The 24,535-nt window shown below is 32.5% G+C and overlaps 1 protein-coding gene across 9 annotated transcripts in view; it reads right to left on the bottom strand.

Annotated features, from left to right (window-relative positions):
- Positions 1–24,535, bottom strand: part of NOVA1 (NOVA alternative splicing regulator 1) — a 149,770-nt gene that overhangs the window by 109,288 nt on the left and 15,947 nt on the right. For 2 of the 9 annotated variants that reach the window (XM_045059747.1, XM_045059744.1), the window contains exon 4: positions 13,010–13,164. The exons of the other annotated variants lie outside the window; for them this stretch is intronic. The gene's annotated coding sequence lies outside the window, so the exon portion shown is untranslated. The remainder of the gene's footprint in view (positions 1–13,009; positions 13,165–24,535) is intronic. 9 annotated transcript variants of the gene reach the window in all.

Genomic DNA, 24,535 nt, shown 5'->3' on the forward strand with positions numbered 1-24,535 from the left:
CAGTGATAAAAAGAAATGAGCTATCATGGCACCAAGAGACATAAAAAACCTTAAACCTATATTGCGAAATGAAAAAAGCCAATCTTTATGATTCCAAATATATGACATTCTGGAAAAGGCAAAACCATAAAGATAGTAAAATGATGAGTGACTAACAGAAATGCATGGGGACAGGAGAGATGAACAGGTGGAACACAGGGGGGATACTTAGAAATTGTTCCACATGATTCTGTAATGATGGATATATGTCACTATATGTTTGTAAAATCACAAAGCGTGAATTCTAATGTAATATATGGGGGTGCCTGGGTGGCTCAGTCAGTTAAGCAGCAGACTTCGGCTCAGTTCATGATCTCAAGGTTCATAGGTTGGAGCTCCACATTGGGCTCTGTGCTGACAGCAGAGCCTGGAGTCTGCTTCGGGTTCTGTGTATCCTTCTCTCTCTGCCCCTCTCCTACTCAGTCTCTCTCTGTCTCTCAACAAACGAATAAAAACATTAAAAAATTTTAATATAAACTATGGACTTCAGTTATTAATGTATCAATATTGGTACATCAATATTGATGGAGGAGGGGCAAAAAAGGGTAAATGGCAACTCCTTGAACTTTCCATTAAATATTTCCGCAAGCCTAAAACTGCTCTACAAATTGAAGTTTGTTAATTAAAAAAAGAAAACTGGTTGTTATATTAAGATATCAAGAAGTAAAAGGTTTGGAATAATTACATAAAAATAGAAATAGGTCTAGAAATCTAGATGTAAATGATAATATTGTTTTTTCAGCAATTGTCATGAAAGTAAATTATGCAAGAGACACATTATGTCTAATTTTAAAATACCGTGACTTGAGTGCAATGCAGGTAGAGAAACAATGGTAACACTGTTATGATGGCTGATATGCAAATGAGTTTATGGAGGTAAACTTTTTTGTTCCACATTTTTTCAATGACATTCTTTTGTGAAGCTATTTTTTTATAGTCTTACCAAAATATATTTTCATTCTGAAGCTTCTTTTTCAAGCTATTGCACTTGAAATGGAACACAGTGAAGGAGCATAATAAGCACTTCCCGTTCAAAGTAAGAAATAAATTTAAACATACAGCTAACCAAACTTGCTTTCGTCACATGCAAGTAACATTTCCAGTTTGTAGGATCACAGTACACATTAAGTTATATGTTTATAAAGGTAATTTATACCATAAAACTCAATAAAACTGTAATCTATATATAGAAAAGCTGTATCTGGGAAACAAGGTTTAAATAGGCCAAGAGATTTTGTTAGGTTTAATGTGCTATTTTAATTTCAGAAACCCAGATAATGCTATGGATATAACAGTACCAAGAGTTTAAGGTTATATTTTTAAAAATATTCATGCTATACTTTAATCATTCTAAAATTCCCTTGCCTAACTGATGATATTAGGATGGAACTAGGTGATATTGTCTCAGCAAACTGAAATAGAAAACTCCTGATCAAAAGAATGCAAGGATAAGTTTTTCCTCCCTGCCTACATATTATAGGTCTTACCCAGATGCAACAGAAAATTTATGTGGACCAGGAAATTTTAAATTAACTATGAGATTAATTTTCACCAAGAGAGGGAAATAGTTTTCTACTCTTTGAGGTCAAAATTATATATATGTACTTTTCTAAAGTGTATAGATCTGTAGATCTATGTACATCTCTGTGCAATCATTTTTTGATTTATCTTTAAATATGCTTCAGTACCATTTATGACTCTAATGCATCTTTTGTAAAATGACAACCATCAATTTTAGGAAAATATGAAATACCCTGGTAGCTGTGTTAAAGAGAATAATTAGATAAAATCTGGTTTGCATCCAACAATGTGGAATTAATCTTACGCTTATCATTTATTAAATACTCTACTGGTTCCCATAATTCTGGAAAGTATACTGAACACCCATTTTTAAAAATATGGGATAACTATAAATTTTAATACCATTTTTATATTATGTAGACAGGCTTATATTTGAGACTCTCTTATCATCAATTGCTGTCGACATTTTCAAATCTAAATATCCATGAATGATATCCAAGAGGTCATATACCAAATATGTATTTTATAATGACATTTAAAATAAAACCCACTTTTTCATGACTCTGAGACCATCCCCTAATTTAAGGATGCTAAAAATGTACATGAATCTCTCAGAATTCCTTATAATGTCTATAATGTATTTTATCATATTTAATAATACATGTCCTTAAATAATAATTTATCAAATAAAAAAGAATGAGTGTTATAGTTTCCTGTCAAAGAGTTATAGGAATATAATATTGAAATCATTCATTGTAATAATTTAGTAAAACTTTATTGAATAATATAAATTTGTTATCTATGCCATGTAAAAACATAGTGTAGACTCTATCAACAAAGTGATGATCTATAACTTCCTGAGGCTTTTTGGAGATAAAACTCAAGTAACATCAGTCTTTGCCCAATTCATATAAAACTAGATTAAGGGATAAAACTACCTAATTTTGACATTTTATCTAAGTTTTAATATTTGATAGCTCCCTGCTAATTGCCTATACTAGAATATTCTCTTAGCATAACATGGTAGTTACGAGAACAGACCTTAGGGGCAAGCTATGAGCAAATCCCATCTTTGCCTTTAATTTTACAGGTAAAAAATCATTTACATATATAACAAATATGCATATATTTGCATATGTATATATACATACATACATTTCCAAGTAATATAATTAATGTGTCTCCATATACTTATGGATATGTATATATGCACGTGCGCACGCACACACACACACACACACACACTTACATACACATATATATGTACCATGCATACATATATGCTTTGAGCAAATCCCTTTATGTCACAGGATTACTGTGTGGACTAATTCCATTAAAATATAGAAAGCATGTAGTTATAACTGTTCCTGGCTCACATTAAGTTCTATATAATTATTAGCTATTATTATTATCACTGCTGCTGCTCTACTAATGTTAAGTTTAAGCACTATACCAGTGCTCCCGGTGTTCTGAAGAACACAATGATTTACACATGTTCTATCACTTAAATAAGCTGAATACGTTTGGGGACTACTGCCACTGCAAAAGGAAAAAAGCAGGGAATTTTGAAACATACTTGGGATTTTTAGAGAGAGTAGACGAAGGACTGAGGGCAGGGAGTATCTCTTGTCACAAAAAGCTTTGAACTGTCTTGAATTTAAAACCTATTTGCATGCCATATGAGATTTGTGAGTAGAGATAATAGAATTGCATCCTATCCCAAACCTTCTTTATTCTTTAACAGCAGCAGCTGACACAGGAGAATAATTTCCTGCTTCACTGTGCTGACAGTACATTGCCTAGATTCAGAAATTATATCCTCAGCAGGAAGGCAATAGGTTCTGTCTATACTGAAGAAATAAAAGGATAAAAAAATTACACAAATAGAAATGATTTATTATTATTATGAAGGAAATAACTATATTGATATTGATATTGAATAACTATATATATTCAAACTATATTGAATAGAATTTATTTTAGGCTAGTGATACTCGATGTAGAATTAAGTTTATTTTAAATTTCAAGTGTTTGACTATAGTATTTTTTAAAAAATAAAAATTTTATTTATTCAGTATCTTTAAATCTTGCAAACAAACATTTCCACTTTTCCTGAAATTTTTAAATAAAGGGAAAACTTTTATAAGATCAACTAAAACTTATTGGTCCTCTGATTTTATTTAGGTATGCCTAGCATGTAGACCACTGTGTCCCAGTTCAGACAGTAAATGGTATTAAAAAAAAACTTATAAAAATGGTGGTAAATGATAATTAATAGTTTATATTAAATTTTGTGTTACCAGAAATATTACTCTTCACTCTGTATGTACATTTGTGAATGCGTCTATATGCAGCATATTTATAAAATACTAGGTTTTCCTCTAAATGATCTAGTGACTTGCCTGTTTTAAAGTGATTTTTAAGATGTGTGTTCATTTCAGTAACTCTAAATGTCATAAAGGTATTGTAGACTTCTGGTCTATAATGATAAAGTAGCAATCTCAGGCTCTACAAGTTCCCAGATTCAAATCTTTCTGCCATTTACTAGTTATGTGGCATTAGGCAAATTACTTCTCACTTTGTTCCCTCATTTATAAAATGAGGATAACAATAGTGTCTTTCTAATGAAATTTGTTTGAAGATTAAATTAAAATCTGCATTAAAATAATAAGAATAAATCTAGCACATGGTAAAGTACTGGATAAATGCTACTTAGTATTATTATTAATAATATCACTGTTACGGTAAATGTGGCAGATTCAGCACACTACCTTTTCAAACACCACTAAAATGACCAAAGGACAAAGAAAATGGTACAGAAGACAACAGCAAACAAGAAATTAAACAAGGTTTCAGAAAATGAAAAACTCGGGCAGAAGTCTAGTGATTCAGCACAGTAGAGGAAGCTGAAAACTAAGTGGCAGAAAAAACAGGATAATAGAATCAAGATAATTTGCTTAATGGAACCCCAGAAAGGCAGAGGTAATGTTAGCAATGAATACTGAGGGATTCTCTAAAAGTCTATACAGAGAACATTTTTACACACAGACTAAACTACCCTAATTTCACATGTTTTCTGTCACTTCTAGAAGATCAGAGATGTTCCTAACATTAGCAAGCACAACATAGATAAACATCAAGGAACAAGGGTCAATTGGACCGGAACTGGTTCCTACAAGTTGGCAGGTAGATGTAAACCACTCAGAAAGAATATTTGCAAACTCACTGGAGAACTTTTAAGACTCCAGAGAATAGATACATAGATACCACAATCTGGCATCTCCAAGAAAAATTCTGGCTCTCTACTTGATCATCTTCATGAAGCCTCACGAAGCAACAATTCTTGTCCCCAGACATGCAGCTTCCAACCTAATCCGTAGTACTTCATTAAGTCCAGGCTTTCAGAAAGTCTCCAACAGCAAAGACTAAACCCAACATAAATAAACAGAAGAAAAGTACTCAAAGGAAATACAACACAAAGAGCAGAAGAAAACTTAAAAAAAAAAAATACCATCCTCCTAGACATAAGAAATGATAATTACAGTCACAAAATAAGAACAATGTGCTATGTTCTTAGACAAATCAGAGAAACAGTAAGAACATTTAGAAAATAAAAGCAGCTAAAATGAAATATTCAATGAAATAGAAAGTCTAGAAAATGTCCTAATAAGTAGCAAAAAAAAAAAAAAGGTAAAAAGAAAAAAGAGAAAAGAGAATGGGAGTGATGCCTTGATAATTCAGAGGAAAACTCATTTTATAAATTGCAATTATTTATATAAGCTAATATTCAAAAGTGATAATGGGATAAGGTATTTTCAAGTAAGCAAACTTCTACGACTCCTTTATCAGGAAGCACCTGAAAAATAAAATATACTTCTTAAAAAAAAAAAAGAAAAAGGGGAGAGGGGCATGGGATTCAGGAACTAAAGGATTTGGCCCTGCAGAATAGCTAAGGGAAGCCCCAAGATATTCACTATGTACTAGGAGTAGAAAGCAAATAATCTAAATGGAGAACAGACCATAATGGAAAGAGAAGTCTCCAGACAAAAAAAAAAAAAAACCACTGTATTTGATACAGTGTTTGAAATCATATTTGAGCATTCAAAGAAATTATTGATATGCATATAACAGATGTTGAAATACTTCAGGGAAAAAAACAGTAGGTACACAAAAAGTAAGCAAACAAAAATGAAGTAATTACTAACTGCAGAAAAAAGGGGAAAGCAGGACAAAGGAGACAATTAGAATGCATTACTTCACTCGAAAGGTAGCCATATTGATAATATAACAGTGCTGATATAATGCAAAATTACTGGGTAAGTATGTTGAGAAAATGGAGTGACTACTGTGTAAATACAGGAGAACAAGGTAACTAAATACAAGAATAATAAATCTCCAACTAATAAAAAGTGAAATTAATAAAGATAAAATTGATCAATCAATACACAACAGTTTAAAAGTATTATTTAAAAATATGGGGGCGCCTAGGTGGCCCAGCTGGTTAAGCACCTGACTTCGGCTCAGGTCATGATCTCACAATTCGTGGGTTTGAGCCCCGTGTGGGGCTCTGTGCTGACAGCTCAGAGCCTGGAGCCTGCTTCAGATTCTGTGTCTCCCTCTCTCTCTGCCCCTCCCCAACTCGTGCTCTGTGTCTCTCTCTTTCTCAAAAAATAAACATTAAAAAAAATTTTATGTATTATTTAAAGATATGGAAATGCTATAAGAAACAGCTCCAAAAGTGCAAAGTGACAGCCTCCAGAGAGCAGGACTGTGGAAGATGTCAGGCAGTGAAACGAGAATGCAGTCATTTAGTTTCAATTCTTTCAATTTTTTTTTTTTTGCTTTTTGTGCATATATTATTTAAGCTTTTAAAATCAATCTAAGAAAGTAAATTAGATAAACTGCCTACTTAAAAAGTGAAGTAATACATGACTGATGTCAATTTCTAAATTTTAACTTAGTAATAATCTAAATTATCCAGCACCAGCACAGTTTCACATAAAATCCGGACATGAATTGAAACATACACCTTCAAGTGACAAAACTTTCCTTTTTTCACAATTTGTTATTAAAGAGATATTTTTAATTACCACACATAATCTTGAGTGATCAAATATCATTCCTTACCTTCTCGATGATTAGGTGTTATTATGCATACCAATTATCATACTTGCACCAGATCTCTGGAGTATACAGAACACTCTGTCCTGCATTAAACAGCCCCAGGTCTGTCTTTTTTTAAATGTTAAGAGTAAAATAAACAAATAAACAAACAAATGTAAAATTTAGAATAATCTGGCTTACTAACAATTCTAGTTAATAAAATTTATTAGAACTTCAAAAAATACTTACAATGCAAAATCAAACTAACATAAAAAATTAGCAAGCAAGCAAGCACAATGTACTTTCTAAGTGCCACTGTCCTAAGCACTTTTCACATAAATTTCAACTCTGTGAAGTAGTCTCCATTTTACAGATATGAAAAGAAAGGCACACAGGGGCAAAGTGACTTTAGTAGTTAATAAGTGAATGAATTGATATTTAAATGTAGGCAATTTCATCCCAGAGGCTGTTATCTTTACTACTATGTTCTACTCAGCATTATAAATCTATTAAACACAATATATAGTCATTGATTATTTGCAAAACACTTTAGAATCTTATAGGTTCTAAAGAACATAACTACAAACTATTATTATGAATGTGTTAGAGATATATGAAAGTGTGTTCAAAATTAATAGAATGCCAAATAATATTTACTTTATAAATTTAAAATGAGAATTTCTCCCACAAAAATTATAAACTGACAAAACAAGAGTTGTACAAACTAAATACTTCCATACATGGTTTGTCATATTTTTATTTTTCCCCTAAAATAAATAATGTATCTGGTTAAAGTCAGTGAAATATTACCAATATAACACAGAAGGAGAAAAAAAAAAAAACATCACCTTTAAAAGAATCACAATATGAAAAGCTTATTAAATTTACTTACCTAATAACAATATTATATGGCAATGAGTCTAAGATACATATTCTTCTACACTTTTTCCTTTCTTGGTACATAAAGTAATAGTTTATCTTACAAACAATGGTACTTTTAGACCTAGTTAAATATGGTAACTAACATTACAATATGTCAAGCACTATTCCAATTGCTGTGTATGAACTGCTCTGTATGAATTGCTTTATACGTATTTACTAATGTAATCCTCACAATTTTGTGACATAGGTACTATTTCTATTCCTATTTTACACACAAGAAAACTGAAACACAGATTAAGTAAACTGCTGGAGTTTACATAGCTAATGAATGGAAGACAGAAAATTCCAAATTCAGTAGGAAATCTAACTCCAAAAATTTAAAAAAATTTTTTAATGTTTGTTTATTTTTGAAAAAGAGACAGAGAACGAGCAGGGAAGGGGTAGAGAGACAGACACAGAATCTGAAGCAGGCTCCAGGCTCCTAGCTGACCGCACCGAGCCTGACGCAGGGCTCGAACTCACAAATGGCGAGATCATGACCTGAGCCAAAGTCAGACACTTAATCAACTGAGCCACCCAGGGGCTCCTAATTCCAGAGACTTTTAAAATATTTTACAGTACTGTCACATCACTACACATAATTCATTCCTTTCCCTGAGACCTGTTAACTTCTAATGCTTTTTTCTTCTCTGAAACTGCAACTGCTTTTAAGTAGAGCATTTTCTGTAAACAGAACCTACTGTTTCTTTGGTTGTATAAGAATAAAGACTAAAATTAAAAGTAGAACTACTTGGTTGCCAGTGAATATGGAGCATAAATGGGACAATTAGTCAGCATTCATTCTTCAATTCCTTGCTCAGCTGCTTCTCACCCTTTCTGTTGTAATCCCCTGGGATATAAACTCTCAACATACTTTCAGTTCTGATGGAAAATGTTTAAGCAGTGAACTGGCATACATGTGATACAGAGTAATAATTATTTTCCAAAAACAAAAGTTTTCCACAACACGATTTCACATCCATGCCTGAAGAAATTATATACAATGGCTACTTTAATAAATAAAGAGTAGTGAAAGAAGAAATGTCAAACAATTTTAATTACAATTAACTTTACTAATAAGTTTTGTGTAGATCTGAGTCATTCTTCTTTGGTACATACGGAGAACCTCAAGCACTGCTAATTAAGGTAAAAATCAAGAAGCCATTCTTACATAATTTTGTAACCACATGCTGCTTTATACTGAGACAACATGAGTTACTGAGGGGTCAGTTTGTATTTTTATAGTTTTTATGTACATCATCACTCATTATAGCTCTTTGCAACAGGTACTCCCATATCCATATTTATACTAGGAAACTGTAAAAGAGATCAAGCAACTTGCCCAAAAATCACAGTGTTAACAAATGAAATGGTAAGACAAATTCATACTCTATTTGGACTTATTTCAAAGCCTTTGTTCTTTCTCTTACTAAATATGTAAGTTAGTTAAATGGGTGAAAATTATAACAAAACTGATAGTAAATAATCCTATTACTATGTAATATATAAACAATGTGGTAAAGGACTATTTTAATTATTAAAATATGTCTAACATGTATGTCTGGTTTAGTGTTTCTGTGAGATAAAAATGTTAAATCTTTCATATACATAATGTTACAAGTCATTTATGCCTCAACAAAAAAATCATATTAATTTGCAATTTGTACTTATGTAAAATGCTTTAAGTCCTTTTTGATAAAATTATTTAAAAACCTACACGATGAAATTTACTTTAAGGTCTCTGCATTACACATGAGATATGCAAATTGATTTCAGGTAGGGACTGGGTTTTCTCCATCATAGTATTTTTTGTTTTAAGTGAAACCTTTAAGTACTATACCTGAGTTTTAAATACATTTATGGAAATTTTTCTAAAATGTATCATATATATCCCTAACTTCATAAAACATTAGGTATGCAACTTAAACATTTCTGATACAGTAAGATCATCACTGTGAGCATCAGTAATTATACTGTGTGGCAAGGTAGTTAGTGTAAATAGCAAAAGATAAAACGCAAGAGCTATTGAAGTCAGGAGGAGCTGTCACCTTGTTAAGTCCATACTGAGAAAATTCACTTCTGTCATTGGCCTTTCTGTCTGGAAAAAAACCACAATAGCTGTTTGACTTTGCTCTTCATCTATACGCACTGTACCTGGACTCTTGCACTTCTGCAATAACAAAATGTTATCATTTTTAATATCTAGGTAGCTATTTGACTTCTCCTCTACCCCAAAACAGATGATGGGCAACTATCCTGTGGCTAAGACTTTCACTATTTTACAGTGCTGCCCTTGAGGTGTGTTAAGCACCCTTTCCGCTTGCAAGATTACAAAGACATTCTGTCCTCCAGGGGCTTGTTTCTGTGCCACAGTATCTGCTGTTGTCCCAGTACAACAGTGCTTGCACACCTGCTCCCATAGTCCACCACTCTCTGCTCTTTTCTTTCCCTTACCTTTTTTCTTTCTTGTCTTATTCTAGATCTGTCTTATTACTTCTTGGCTTCCATATATAAAAGACCAAAAGTTCAGTATGATATGAGGCCAAGACACTCTAAGAGACTGCACAGACAAAGAAAAAAGGCAGACCATGCTCATTCATTTGTGTAATCTAGCACTGAACACTGTTCTACAGTAAGGACCAAATGATACTGGATGGAAATGGGCTAACTACATAATAAAAAGAAGTCACTAACAAATGAAACTAATTAACTTAAAACCAGGACCACCACATTTTCTTTTTAATCTTCTTTAATCCCTGATTGTACTGAAAATGTGACACAAGAAAAAAGGAGCATGAGAACACAAAGTAAAGATAAAGTTCTTAAATAAAGAAAGACATTATAGGGGCACCTGGGTGTCTAAGTAGGTTAAGTGTCCATCTGACTTCGGCTCAAGTCATGATCTCAGGACTTGTGAGTTCAAGCCGTGCATTGGGCTCTGTGCTGACAGCTCAGAGCCTGGAGCCTGCTTCAGATTCTGTGTTTCCCTCTCTCTGCTCCTCCCCCACTCACCTCTCTCTCAAAAATAAAATAAACAACAAAAAAGAAAGACATAAAATGGGCATTCATATAGAAAAAAAAATAGTAACTCAGAAATCGATCTATGATCATTATACAGCATTTAAATGAGCAAAAGGAAAAAAATATAATAAAACTGAAAAACTGATAGAAAACATGCTGCATGGAGGAGAAAGTCACAGATGAAAATATAATTTGAATAAAACTACATGAATTACATGAATGATGAAATACTGTTTCAGAATCATGGTAAAGTAAAAAACAAAAATGTCATAATGTTATGTTGTGACATAACAAAACAGCTTAGCAAAATCTTAATGTCATGGTTAAAGAATTTAAGCAGAGTTTAAGGTTAGACACAGGGCACATAACAGATTTGCAACTTCTAAGAAAATATCATATCTATTTTGAAGGCTATTAACAGAACTATTCTATATTATCAGTAGCTTCAAATTCCAGGTCTAGTTCATTGTCACCAGAACAAGAATTACCATTAAAAATCAACTGTATGCAGACTGCTATATACATGTGTTTTCTAGTCTGGCTTCAGTGGTTACAACTAAGGACCTAGGGAAAGTGATTTAACTTTTTTTGTGTGTGTGCTTTAGTTTTTTATATGTAAGAATAGACCCAGGGGCACCTGGGTGGCTCCGTCGGTTAAGTATCTGACTTCGGCTCAGGTCATGATCTCGGGGTTCTTGGGTTCAAGCCCTGTGTCAGGCTCTGTGCTGACAGCTCAGAGCCTGGAGCCTGCTTTGAATTCTGTGTCTCCCTCTCTCTCTCTGCCCCTCCCCCATTCTCTCTTTCTCTCTCTCTTTCTCTCTCTCTGAAAAATAAACATTAAAAAAAAAAGAATAGACCCTACTTCATAAAATTACTGGCCAGAACAAATAATATGTAGTGTGTTGAATATAGCCTTATAAACAGTAAATGGTCAATAAATGTTAGCTGTATTATTATCACTATTGTTATCACTTTGCTACATTCTGTCCCTTATTATCTACTATTTTACCTCTTAACTAATATGAAAATTAATCCCATAATATGACCGAGACTATGAAAGCAAAAACTATAGTTCTAAAAGTAAAATAACAGACACTGAGAAAGAAGACCCATTATAATTATTCTTTCTTACTTGGTATTTCTTATTGACATTGGTAATTTCCATTATCAATAAAAATTAGAAGACAACAGGAGTGATCATAATAAGAGATCAGAAAAGCAAATAGAGCCATTATACATACTTTAAAGGGCTAAATGCTACTTTTTAAAATCTTCCCTAAGAGACCAATCTTTAGACAAACATATTTTTCTTTTGCCTCTCCCCAAAGTAGAACCTCATATATTTCTTCAGTAGTACTCAGAAGTATCTCTCACAGAAAATGAGTTCAATGAATGACTAGAAAATGAAAAAAAATCCATTTAATTTCCTATAAAAATACTTTCCTTTAATTTAGCTCACTTTTCCCAATAAACTTCACAAAAAAGATGCTAAGTTATAATCTAAACAGCAACTGTATTAAAGTCTATGTACTTTTGATTTAAATGTTAAAATCTAAAATAATATACAGTATAATCAATTTTAAATGTAATTTATGAAGAATGCTTTTAGAAAAATTTATTTATAGTTTCTCTTATTTGCATTATCTTACAACATTTACACATCTTGTTTGATTTGAATAGTTTGGTAGTGGTTAGAGTAACCTAATCTGGACAACTGTTAATAAGATCACTTCTATTATGCACATGGTTATTTTATACCTGTTTCATTTCCACTCTTCTGCTTCATTAACTTTCCATTTTCTCAAATCTATTAAATCTGAAGTAGCTATCTCAAAAGGAAAAACATCTGAACATCTTAAGCAATTTTTTTCTTGCTCAAGATGAACCAGTTATGCTTTTTCTTATTTAATAGTTTTCCATTTGGTAATCAATAAAGCTCTCCTGAACTACTGTGTCTTTACTGAGAAAAGCTTGGCAAATACTGTATTATGTTTATTTCTGCATGCATTTGTAACACCTGAAGAGTTTCTTGATATTTACGAGGTGACAAATCCTAACAAAAATACTGACAGGATTGCTATGAGAAAGTTAAGGGAAAGATGGCTATAAGGAAGGATCTGCTGGGATGTTAGGAAAAAAACTAAGCAGATAACATTGGGATAAAAGGAGAGATTTAGGGAAAATAGAAAATAGATTTTTTTTGTAAGGGTATCCCAGTGCACTTATGACCTGTTTTTGACACATAGTGCTAACTCTACAGTATAGTAATGGTTATTATATCTTCTTTCTCAAGACTCCTTGGAGATACGAATTCAGGATTCCATTTCTTTATATATACCACCAATGATCAACAAAATGAATACTATTTAGAACAAATATTTGTAGATGAAGAATCTAAACTCACATGCAGGCAGTGTTGTACAATGTAGAGCATGGACTCTGGAGTCAGATAGATCAATCTGTATAAAGATCAACCTTCTTCGGTTACAGCTGCATGACTTAGGTCAGGTAACCTCATTTCTGAAATGGTTTTAATACATGTACTGACTACAAGAGTACCTAGGGGAAACAGGTAAGATAATTTGGTATAAAAAATGTAGCATTCTTTATATATTACAAAATAGTACATTAGATAATCAGATCAGCTTTTCTGCCTGAAACATCTAAACATACTGGGGAAAAATACTAACACATTCTTCAATGGCATTGGTTAGCTAGCAAGACAGTAATATATATTGAAGTCAAGACCTAAATGAATGCAGGAACCCAGATGAGTAAGTAGAACATTTGAGAGCATATTCGCTTTGAGTACATTTGATGAACCAAGGTAATCTGAGCTTCTGTCTTTTTATCTTCCTGACCATAAAGATTAGGAAAAAAAAAAAAAGCACAGAGTATGTCCAAGGTGGACAGCCTAGGAAGAGTCCCCAATAATCCTGACACCAATACAGTGTAAGAGTTAAACAGAAACATCCTTTCATTCTGACAAGTCCCCCAGCACACACACTTGGAAAGTGGGGAGGAGGAATTTCTGGGAATTCATAACTACAAGTCCACTTTCAAGCAGGTTTTCAGCCTGAATTCAGACCTCAGTAGTTCAAATGACCTCAAGCCAAGAATTCAGTTTCAAGTTGTTCCAATTGGGACTGACCACAGCCACCTTACAAGAGTAAATGCAACATCACTCTGAAGGAAACCACATTTATCCAAGGTTTCAAAAATTCCTACATGAACTATAACAAAAATTAACAACAAAAAATTTACAAAATGCACAAGGAAGCATGGCTACAACCAGCAGAAAAAAGAAACAGCAGAATTATCACAGAGAATTTAAAATAAGTATGTAGAGTCTTGTAAACATATGGGCAAAGAAATCTGAAAAAGAATCAAACGACACTTCTAGAAATGAAAAATCACTGAAATGAAAGAACTGAGGAAAGTATCTTGCATATAGAATATCATACTACATTTTAATTCATTTCTTCCCCATTTTCCTCCCCAAAAACACAAACATTTTGATTGAATGAACAGGAAATGTGAATTATTTAAAAGCCTGAATTATAGTCTGCATTTGCATGCAGTTTATTAGATCATATTTCTTGACAACAAAACAGATGATTAAAATATTAACAAAGACCAAGAAGTGGATAAGGATGATATAGTTGAGTGTTAAAGAATGTTTCCAATCTAATTTCTAAAAATTACATGTGCATAGCAATCTTATTTCTTTATCTAGAAAATTCTGTTTATCATGGAAAGTAACTGGATAAGACTCAGATCTAGGTATACAAACTATCAAAAAGTTCAAAGCGGCAAAATTTAAGATGTAAAACTTGCCCATTATTAATGACGAATAATTACCACACCCAATTTCAACTACTGTAATACTTGAGAAAGTAGCCTAAGGCAATTTTCTAATTGAAAAGAATTAGTCCCAGATTGTTTCAAATCTTTAGTTCCTCAATAGTATACTATTTCTTTGTGATCTTCAGTATCATAATGAAATAAGCCCAAATAATTTTGAAGTTCTGATTCAATACAGAAACAGGAGTCCAGTGTTTTCATTACTTAATGGCTTTCCAACTTCCATTCTTGGTTCTTTATATGAAAGGATCTACAACAGTAAATGTCAAAAAAGGTAACAGGAGGAAATACTTTTCTCCCTCACTAAAGATATAAATTATTATTTCCAAAAACTGAGTTGACTAAAGTTATCCACCCTCAGTCACTGTGATTGTAGCACTGCAAATCTCAGCACTGAAAATCTCATCATTTGACTGCAGTTGTCAAGGTGAACTTCTCAGAAAACAGATTAAGGAGGGCTATTATCTATATAATATATATGTACACTTATATACAAATATACAGACACATTTACATGCACATATACATATATATTCTAAAACCACAGATAAAAGTTGCAGTGGCATTTTGTTCCCAAAACAACACATAAGGGTAAATCACTCTGGCACAACTCTCATCTCCTGAATCACCTCTTCAGGAAGCAGTGTTAGGATACTGTAATATGCAGAAATAGAATCTTCCGTAAGTTTTATAGTATGTGGGCACTTTACTTTTTAAAATAATTCCAAACAGGCCTAAGTTCAATGTATCATTCATGTTCTCCCTCATTTAATCCTCCTAAATTCTGTGAAATGCTTCTTTTCACAGCTTATAAATACGCATAAGTATTGTTCCTGGTTAGTCTACTGACCACATATATGTGGAAGTGGATGGGTTAAAGAATTTGTTCTCTCCCTTCCTCTATATCAACTCACACCTGACTTACAGATTAGTGATGTAGAGAGCAAAGACTGGTGACGTGTTATTTTGGATTAGAGACTAAACAATATGGATTAAAAGATTTTGACACAGGGGCGCCTGGGGGGCTCCATAGGTTAAGTGTCTGACTTCGGCTCAGGTCATGATTTCGCAGTCTGTGAGTTCAAGCCCTGCGTCAGGCTCTGTGCTGATAGCTCAGAGCCTGGAGCCTACTTCAGATTCTGTGTCCCTCTCTCACTCTGCCGCTCATCTGCTCCTGCTCTCGCTCTTAAGAATAAATAAGACATTAAAAAAAAAAAAGATTTCGATACATATATAATATAATGAATAATTATGTCTTTCATATTGCCTGCGGTTTTGGAAACTAGAATCTGAAGAAGGGAAGAAGGAGGAAATAAGTATCTTACATTCTAAAGAGAACAGAGAACAACTGAGATCAGACAGTCTCTCTTTGGGAGTACCCTGCCACTGTGGTGTTGCCAAACAAGGGAATGATCTCTACATGCTGAGGGTACTCAAAAGAAAGAGACTACATTTTCATTAAGATCTTATGTCAAATATTAGGGATATACTGTAAGTAAAGGTGATATGGTCTGTATTATCAACGAGCTAGTAGTTTACTCTGCTAGATCAGATTTATAATTGCAATGAACATTAAGTACAGAATGCTTCATGAGCATAAAAGGATGCCTTAACTAGATTTTCATGGTCACGAAAGACTTTATAAATGATGACATATATAAGTAGGAACCTTAATGATACATAGGAATAGTGGTATGTGTGTGTGTATGTGTGTGCACGCGCATGTGGATATGTTGTGTGTGTTTCATTTAATAAAGGATTAAGATGGAAAGAAAACCAACTATTTCTGGAAAGAAGAGTAAAAGGGCAAATCATGTGAACCATATTAAGGAACTTGTACTTTTAGGGCAAGGTAATAGAAAGATTGTAAATAAGGTTTAAATAATAAGCTTTAAGGGCACCTGGGTGGCTCAGGTCATGATCTCACAATTCGTGAGCTCAAGCCCTGTGTCGGGCTCTGTGCTGACAGCTCGGAGCCTGGAGCCTGCTTCAGATTCTGTCTCCCCCTCTCTCTGCCCCTCCCATGCTCATGCTCTCTGTCTCTAAATAATAAATAAATGTTTAAAAAAATAAATAATAATCAGCTTTTTTTGAAATACATGAAATCTATGATGAGAACTACACAAATTAAAGTTCAAAACAGTTTTGAGCTAAACATATGGCCTTAAGAATGATCTGAACAAAGGTAATAAAGTCAGAAAAAACTATAGGAGCAAGGACAAAATCTAATGTAATTTTACATTGAGGGGCTGATTTAAAACAGAGAAACTCCTCAAAATGCTTAAGAAGATACAGTTAGAAAGACAATAAGAGAAACAGAATCTTACGATGTCAACAAAGTCAAAGGAAGAAAAGTATCAAAAGAGTGATTATCAACATGGAATACTCCAGAAAATTAAGAAGGTGATGACTAGATAAATGAAAAAGTTATTTCAGTGAGTTAAAGAACTAAGAGATAACAAAACTTTAAGAGAGTTGAATAACTTCAGGAGCATTGAATGTTGAGAAAATGGAAATTCAGCATACAGATTATGCTTTCAAGAAAATTTGCAGAGGGATGAGAGGCGTAACCATAAGAGAATTATCAGAATCAAAGAAAGGATGTAGTGGTTTGTACTTTAAGATAAATAAGAACTGAAGAGATTTCCAAGCCAAAGAGAAGGATCTAATGAAAAAAATAAAAAGATCCAAAAGAATGAGATAATAAAACAAGAGTCTAAAAAAGGTAAAAAGAAACAGGCTGAAATATAGCCTCAAAAGATGAAGAGAGAATTCCATCTCAAAAGATAAATGTAAGAAAAGATTAAAAGCAAAGTTACAGAGTAATATAAAGTATAAAAGAAGTTAATGGAGGTCTGTGAAGATGATCTCAAGAAACTGAAGCAAGTTCATTTACAGAGTATGAAGGTGTTGGGTGAATCGCTAGGCTGACAAAGATGGAAAGTTTGAAGCACAGGCACAGGATAGAAAGCTAAATGGAGATTACTGAAAGAAAAAAAAAAACAAACATGAGCTGGCTCAATTGGAAATAATATGCTATGCTGAATAGCAGAATCAATTGGTCCAATTTTAGTCTTTTATCTAGGGATGCTCAGCGACCTCAGAGCAAAAGTACAAAAAGTGGATGACAATAAAAGTATGAGGCTGAGCAACATCAGACCCTACACTTTTATCTTAAATAATGACAGTTCAAGAAAACAAGGATTACACATTTTTAAAGATTTTCAAGAACAGAAATGGATACCATAAAATTGGAAAAAGTAAAACAGTAGTGATATGGTTAGTGTAGAGTGTAACACATTCACTGCTACTTTGGTAATGTCACTCATATTTAATTTCAAATCATTTAATTCTGATAGTTTCCATACACATCGTTCTCTTTAACAAAGTCTTAATATAAAGCTATATTTTGCAGCAAACAACTTTTGGTTCCAGCTTTAAACAGAGCCACACAAATGAATGGTTACTTAAAATTGAAAAAAAAAAATGTTATCAGAAAATAGTTACCTAATAACTTCACATTTTTAAAGTTAGCCAGCTACTCCAAACATAATGGCTTTTAATATTAAAAAATGCTAACTATATTGTCAAATATGTCCTAGGTAAATTCTAACTAAATAATTCTCTGACAACTGCAAATACCCTCTACCATATAGGTGTTTTGATCATCCATATAGGTTTGAATATGTAATAACTAGAGATTTAGAAAGTCGTTTTAACATATTGTATGCAATTAGATTTAAAATAAATAAAAGTCCAAATTATTTGACACAACTAAAAGACCCCCTAGCCAGACACTCCAGCTTCATTTCATATCCTCTCTCTGAGAGGATATTTGGTCTTTAATATCTCTGCACATAGCAAAATGCCCACTATGCAATTCACACTTAATAAATATTTGCTAGCTAAGTACATAAATAAGTAAATCTTTACTTCACATCTTTAACTTAGTCAATACCAAATTTATAGAAACAATATCAAGTTATGAATCAGGAATTAGGTTACAATTCCAGTTATATTTCATTCTCATATATAACTTTTATTAAATATGACCATAGTCTAAATATGCTTTATTTGCTTATGCAGACAAATCTTAAAGCTATTTTACACAGATGAAAATTTAAAAGCATGACTTAAGTATGCTGAAACCAGCCAATGATGTAATAACACTTTAAAATAAATTTTAATTAAAAAAAACTTCAAAATGAGTAAAATATGGGAAAACTGCTTTCACTGAAAGGATTTTTTGACACCATAATATGATATGATAAAAAGAGAATGGGCTTTGGAATCAGAAAAGCCTATATAAAATCTGTCTCTATCACCTGTATGAAAATAGTATCATATAGATATTTCCAAAATAGTATGTAAGAATGATGCACAAACTCACATTTCACATAAATAAGCACTAATAATACTAAGGAATGATTTAAGAAAGAAATATGTAATTACTAAGCATGCCAAAATAAAATGTTTTAAGTCACAAATTTTAAGCTAAAATTTTGAGCCACAAAAATCAAATTTCAATGTTGCATGTAAAAATGAAATCAAATGCATACACACATTCTTGCCCCTGAATTCCAGGAGGCCACATCCATCAGCTTTCCTTCCTCTACTGAAACTTCCTCTACTGAATCATCTATACATTGACAGGTATACAGATTGATTTTATCTTATTCTGGCAGATTATTTCCAGAGATCAAAGATCTTTTGCCAGGAAGACATACCAATGAAATGTATAATTAGAAATAAATCAAAATTGTTATACATAATTATTTATTGAAAATATATTAGCACTATAAAACTCAATTATTTTTTTTCTCCTTGTGTTTGAAATAATACAATTTCCTTTAATAACTGACTTCAGAATGAGAAACATAAAATAGTAAAGTGAAAACTAATTGATTTAAATTAGAAAGAGAAATGAAGTCCATTAACTAGAATAATATTTCATGGACAGACAGAAAAATGAGGAAGTTCACAGTTGACAAGCATAAAAGTATCTCAAAATATTTTATAGGAAAACAATTACCACTCAGGTAATTTATTTTTTTAGGTGTGTATTTTCTTTAAGGTATAATCCTGAAAAAAAGATGAAGTTTTGATTTGGCACAATATTCCAAATGGTTCAGTATATATTTAATCATCATTCACAATGTATATATTGTTTACATTTTAAACTAACAGTTTGCATTTTAAACTATGTCCTCAACATTCAAAAGATTCAATTTTGATACAATCCAATGAACTGGCATTATTTAGAATTTTCTTAATTCTACTGCTTCATATTTATTCTCTGAAAATCAATTCCTGCAGGTATAAAACATTTATGCTACTATTATGATTGTACTGATACTTATAATCCTTAGAATACAGATTATTTCCTACAGACTTCCCTATGACATGAAATTAAACATGAATCTAGATTTCCCATTGCTTTATCTTTTGAAACTATGAACAATTCGAGGGCTCAGTCTGGTCAATCCAGTAACTAGGACCGGTTACTTTCTGTCACTCTCCAGAGTTTTAACACTGAACTCACAGCTAACTACATCTTTCCTTGATTCTGCACCTGGGTAAGCAGAACAGAATGCATTTTTACAATATTTACTTTGTTTTTAATATATGCTTTTGGCTTTCACATTAGGCAAATAATCTTGAACAAAGTCGGAATTATGATGGATTCAATGTAAACTTTAACAGAAAGAGAGAAAGTAAGGATGACTCCAAGATTTTTGGCCTTAGCAGCTGTAAGGATGAGGTTGCAATTAAGACAGAGAAGACGGTGGGAGAAGTAGATTTGAGGATTTGAAAGATCAGAATATTTCATTCTAACATATTTATTAGACATACAAGTGATACCCAGTAGGTAATTGCATCATTAGTCTAGAGATCAGATGAAAGGTCCAGAATGGATATAAACATTTGGTAGTCATGGAAGAACAGATGGTTATTTAAAGCCATGACACTGAATATGAATAGGATCTCCAAGGGTGTAAACATGTACAAGAAAAAGTATGGAGCGGTCCAAGGACTGAGCTCAGGAAAATGAGAAGAAACCTGCAAAGGAAACTGGAAGCTGCAATCAGTGAGGCAGAGGTGTGCTCAAAGCAAAATGAAATGCTTTAAAGAGAAGACAGTGATCACTGTCAAATGCTGATGACTGGTATACTGATAACATAAGAAGACGAAAGAATTGCTACAACATTCCTGAGTAGCTAAGAGGGAAGGAAACCTAGAACAAAAATGGAGGATTAGCCTTTGGTATGGGCAGGGACAGTTTATCGGAATAAGAGAAAATACAGACTACATAGGCACTGATGTAGTTAGGTGGCTAGATCTGGTGATGGGAGCTTATGAAATTTCTTTTAATTACTTTTATTTTCTCAGTGAAACAGGACGTAAGATCATCAATCAGGATGACAGTGAAAGTTTTGGAATTAATACTTAGTCATCATATATGGTGTAGCCTGCTGCCCTAGTTCTAAAAAAGAGTGAAAATGCTGCAAGTGACAAGGAAGTTGGGGCTATTTTCAGCTTTCACAGACTATCTCAAATTTCAATAATTCCTCAAACCATACCCTAATATAATCAGAGATAATCCTCAGTCTCCTCTACCCTCGACTAATACAGATTCCTCTTCCATAAACTGCCAACATTCAATATTACACTCAATCTAATCAGATTTCAAACACTCTCAACATCTCTATGTGTTCTAAGTACCTAAGAATAAATCCATCACTCTAAAGATTAGGCCCACAAATTTAATTATTATGGAATTAAATGACCCTTAGCAAAGTTTCTCGCTTCATTTTTTCCTAAAACATTTAGTACTCTTACATATTCAAAGGTGTAACATTCTAAATATTTAATTGAATTTACTCTGTACTATGGCAGATATTCACTAAGGTTTTATACTTTCCACAAAGCAGTAAGAATCGATATGATCTTAAGTATATTTATTGCCCTTAAAGTCACAGTCACACAAAAAAAATCATATACACAATTGTTTTTGCTATGGGATTAGACAAATCCTAAATATTTAACATATAAATATATCTAATATGCAAGGCACTTGAATACATTAAGTTTACACACTGATGATAACAAAATATACACACATCATAAAAAATTTTTCACCATAATGGTAATCAAGAATTTTTGTGATAAGTCAAGGAAAATATGAATATTTGTTAAGGAATGGAAAGTAATATGCCATGACCCCAAAACATACTCTTACTAAAACTATACCACTAAATTTTAGAGGATATTCCCTGAAAGTTGCATGAACATGAACTAAATTGCTTTACAGAAGCAATTAAAACAATGTTTTAAGCTAAAAACGGCTGAAAAATAAGTCTTGAACTATCACCTATATTACCAAACATCTAGCTTCATCATTTAATACACTATGACTTTCTTTTCAACTAACAGGTAAAGGATTTTCAGAAGTCTCAGTATCTTGAAAAAGATCATGAAAGAAGTATTAAATATTCTATATACCATTTGATTTCTTATTAAATATTTTTAACATTTTATATTTGAATGTACAAAGATGAAGAAAGGAGGGTTTAATAAATTATGTTAATTTTCAAGAGTCTTAAATACAATGAAGCCCATGTGCTTCATATGAGATTATAATATGCTTCAATATTATAAATCCTTATCTCTAGTTTTCAGGTCAATCATATGGGTAAAAAATAAACAATAAGGCTCTGTGTACCCTCAGGGGTATCACAGAACACATTTTTAAGCTATGTACATAAAAATGTTCACATAAAAATATCCACATAGTTGTGACTGGGAGGACACCTTAGAGTATTTAGAAGTTCTACAAATCCATTAACCAACAGGGGTGATTTGCTGCAAATTCATCCCATTTATAACAGTGAATATCACTTGTAATTATCTATTCAAATACAAATATATATGACAACTGTATCTAAAAATTGAATTGAATGTATAAGATATATAAAAATATAAGAAGGCATTTATAAGGTCAAAATTAATATACATCAAATTATTTATATTATTTTAAAGGGATGGGATGAAAAGTGAGCTTTAACTTTCTCTGTATTGCTTATATTTTAATAACAATCAGTTATTAAAAGAAAAAAGCAATTTTGAAAGAAAAACTCCTTATAGCAATGTTTTCCTTTTTAGAGCCACATTTCTATAGTTTATTTTACACTAAAATGTCTGCTGTATATTTAGTGTTATTAAATGTAACAAATATGGGAAAGAAAAAATTTAAAAAGATGGTTATAAAATGCTTATATGGCAGGTATTATGTGACATACTTTTACATCTTCCCTTTTGTGGTACCCGGAACAACTTATGACTGTGTGAGGAGTACTAATATTTCCATTAGACAGATGAAAAAATTATAGATCCAAGGACCTGACAAAAAAATCATACAGCTATTAAATGTCGAGATCGGATAAACTCTGCTCTGACACCACACGGTCCCTGAGGGTCTTGCATTCCATTCTACATACCCAGAAGGCATTAAAAAGCACTGAGCTGATTTAACAATTTCTTTCTTTTTTTAAGTTTATTTATTTTGAGAGAGAGAGAGAGAGAGAGAGAGACAGTTAGTGAGTACGGGAAGGGCAGAGAGAGAGAAAGTCAAGCAGACTCTGCAGGGTCAGCGCAGAGGCCGATGAGGGGCTGGAACTCATGAGCCACAAGATCATGACCTGAGCTGAAATCAAGAGTTGGATGCTTAACTGATTGAGCCATCCAGGTGCCCCTGACTTGATAATTTCTTAATAAACTTCACTATCTAACACCCAACACATTTTTTTCCTCATGAAAATTTTTATTATAGGAAGTACTGTCATATTTATTTGACTAGATGTTTCTAACTTCATGTATAATTTAACAAATCTCTACGGTGGTTATATATGACTTAAAAAGTAAAAGCAAAATCATAAGTGCCAAACTGAGAATAATTAAATAACCTCACAAAAATAATTTCATAGATAAGGTGAAATGGCAAACTACCTTAGAGGTCTAATATCAATAGGAAGATGGAAAAGTACATAAAAGATATCAAAATTCAATGTTTACAGAGATCTGGTCAAGACAGAAAACTTGTTTTTATGTCTCCATTTTGTTTAATTATTACAGCTTTTCTTTTGATGGCAAAATTCAAATTTGTAAGATTTCCTTATTATGTGAATAGGGCCAAAAATTATTAAGCCATCAAAAAATATATTATTTCCCAGTGATTGACCAATGAATGCAGCATTTTGGTGAACCTTACTTAAATTTTGAATACTGTATTTCTGAAATCAACTTTGTAAGTAGTCTAATGCAAAGAGGTACAGAATAACAGTTAAAAAAAAACAGGTTCATCATTAACTTGCTATACCACATATGATTTCAACTTTCACTGTCTTTCTTACTTTTCCTGAACTGTAAACAGAAATAAGAATTCTTGCCTACATTGAAATTTTAAGAATTGAAATAAGTGATAGAATGTAAGAGCTAACTAAGCCATGATTAATAAACTACTTTTATATACCACTTACTTTTATTAAGTAACTTTTAGTTAATTGGTTTTAGACTTTTAAAAACAAGACTATCACTTTTCCCATTAACGATAATAGAGATAGTTTAAATACTCACATAAATTCAGAGTCAGGCTCGTTAAAAGATACTGCACTTAGATAACTATTTCTTGAAACATCTCTCCGAGTCAAAATTTCTTCAAAATTTTCCTCAAGCAGAACTGCATTTGTCCTGCATAGTTTAAGTGGTCAAAAAATGTTCATATCCTTTACCTATATTATTTATCCCTTGAAATCACCTAAATTATCCCCATCACATTGCAGTTTCTACTTATTTTTTTTAAGTTTATTTTGAGAAAGAAAAAGAGACAGACAGCAAGCAGGAGAAGGGCAGAGAGAGAAGAGAGAGAGAATCCCAAGGGTTCTGTGCTGGAAGCAGGACTCAAACTCACAAACTTTGAGATCATGACCTGAAAAGAAATCAAGAGTTGGACACTTAACTAACTGAGCCACCCAGGCGCCCCTCTACTTATTTTTAATGCAGTCTGCTG

The sequence above is a fragment of the Felis catus genome, chromosome B3 (genome assembly GCF_018350175.1).
Source record: "Felis catus isolate Fca126 chromosome B3, F.catus_Fca126_mat1.0, whole genome shotgun sequence".
NCBI lineage: Eukaryota > Metazoa > Chordata > Mammalia > Carnivora > Felidae > Felis > Felis catus.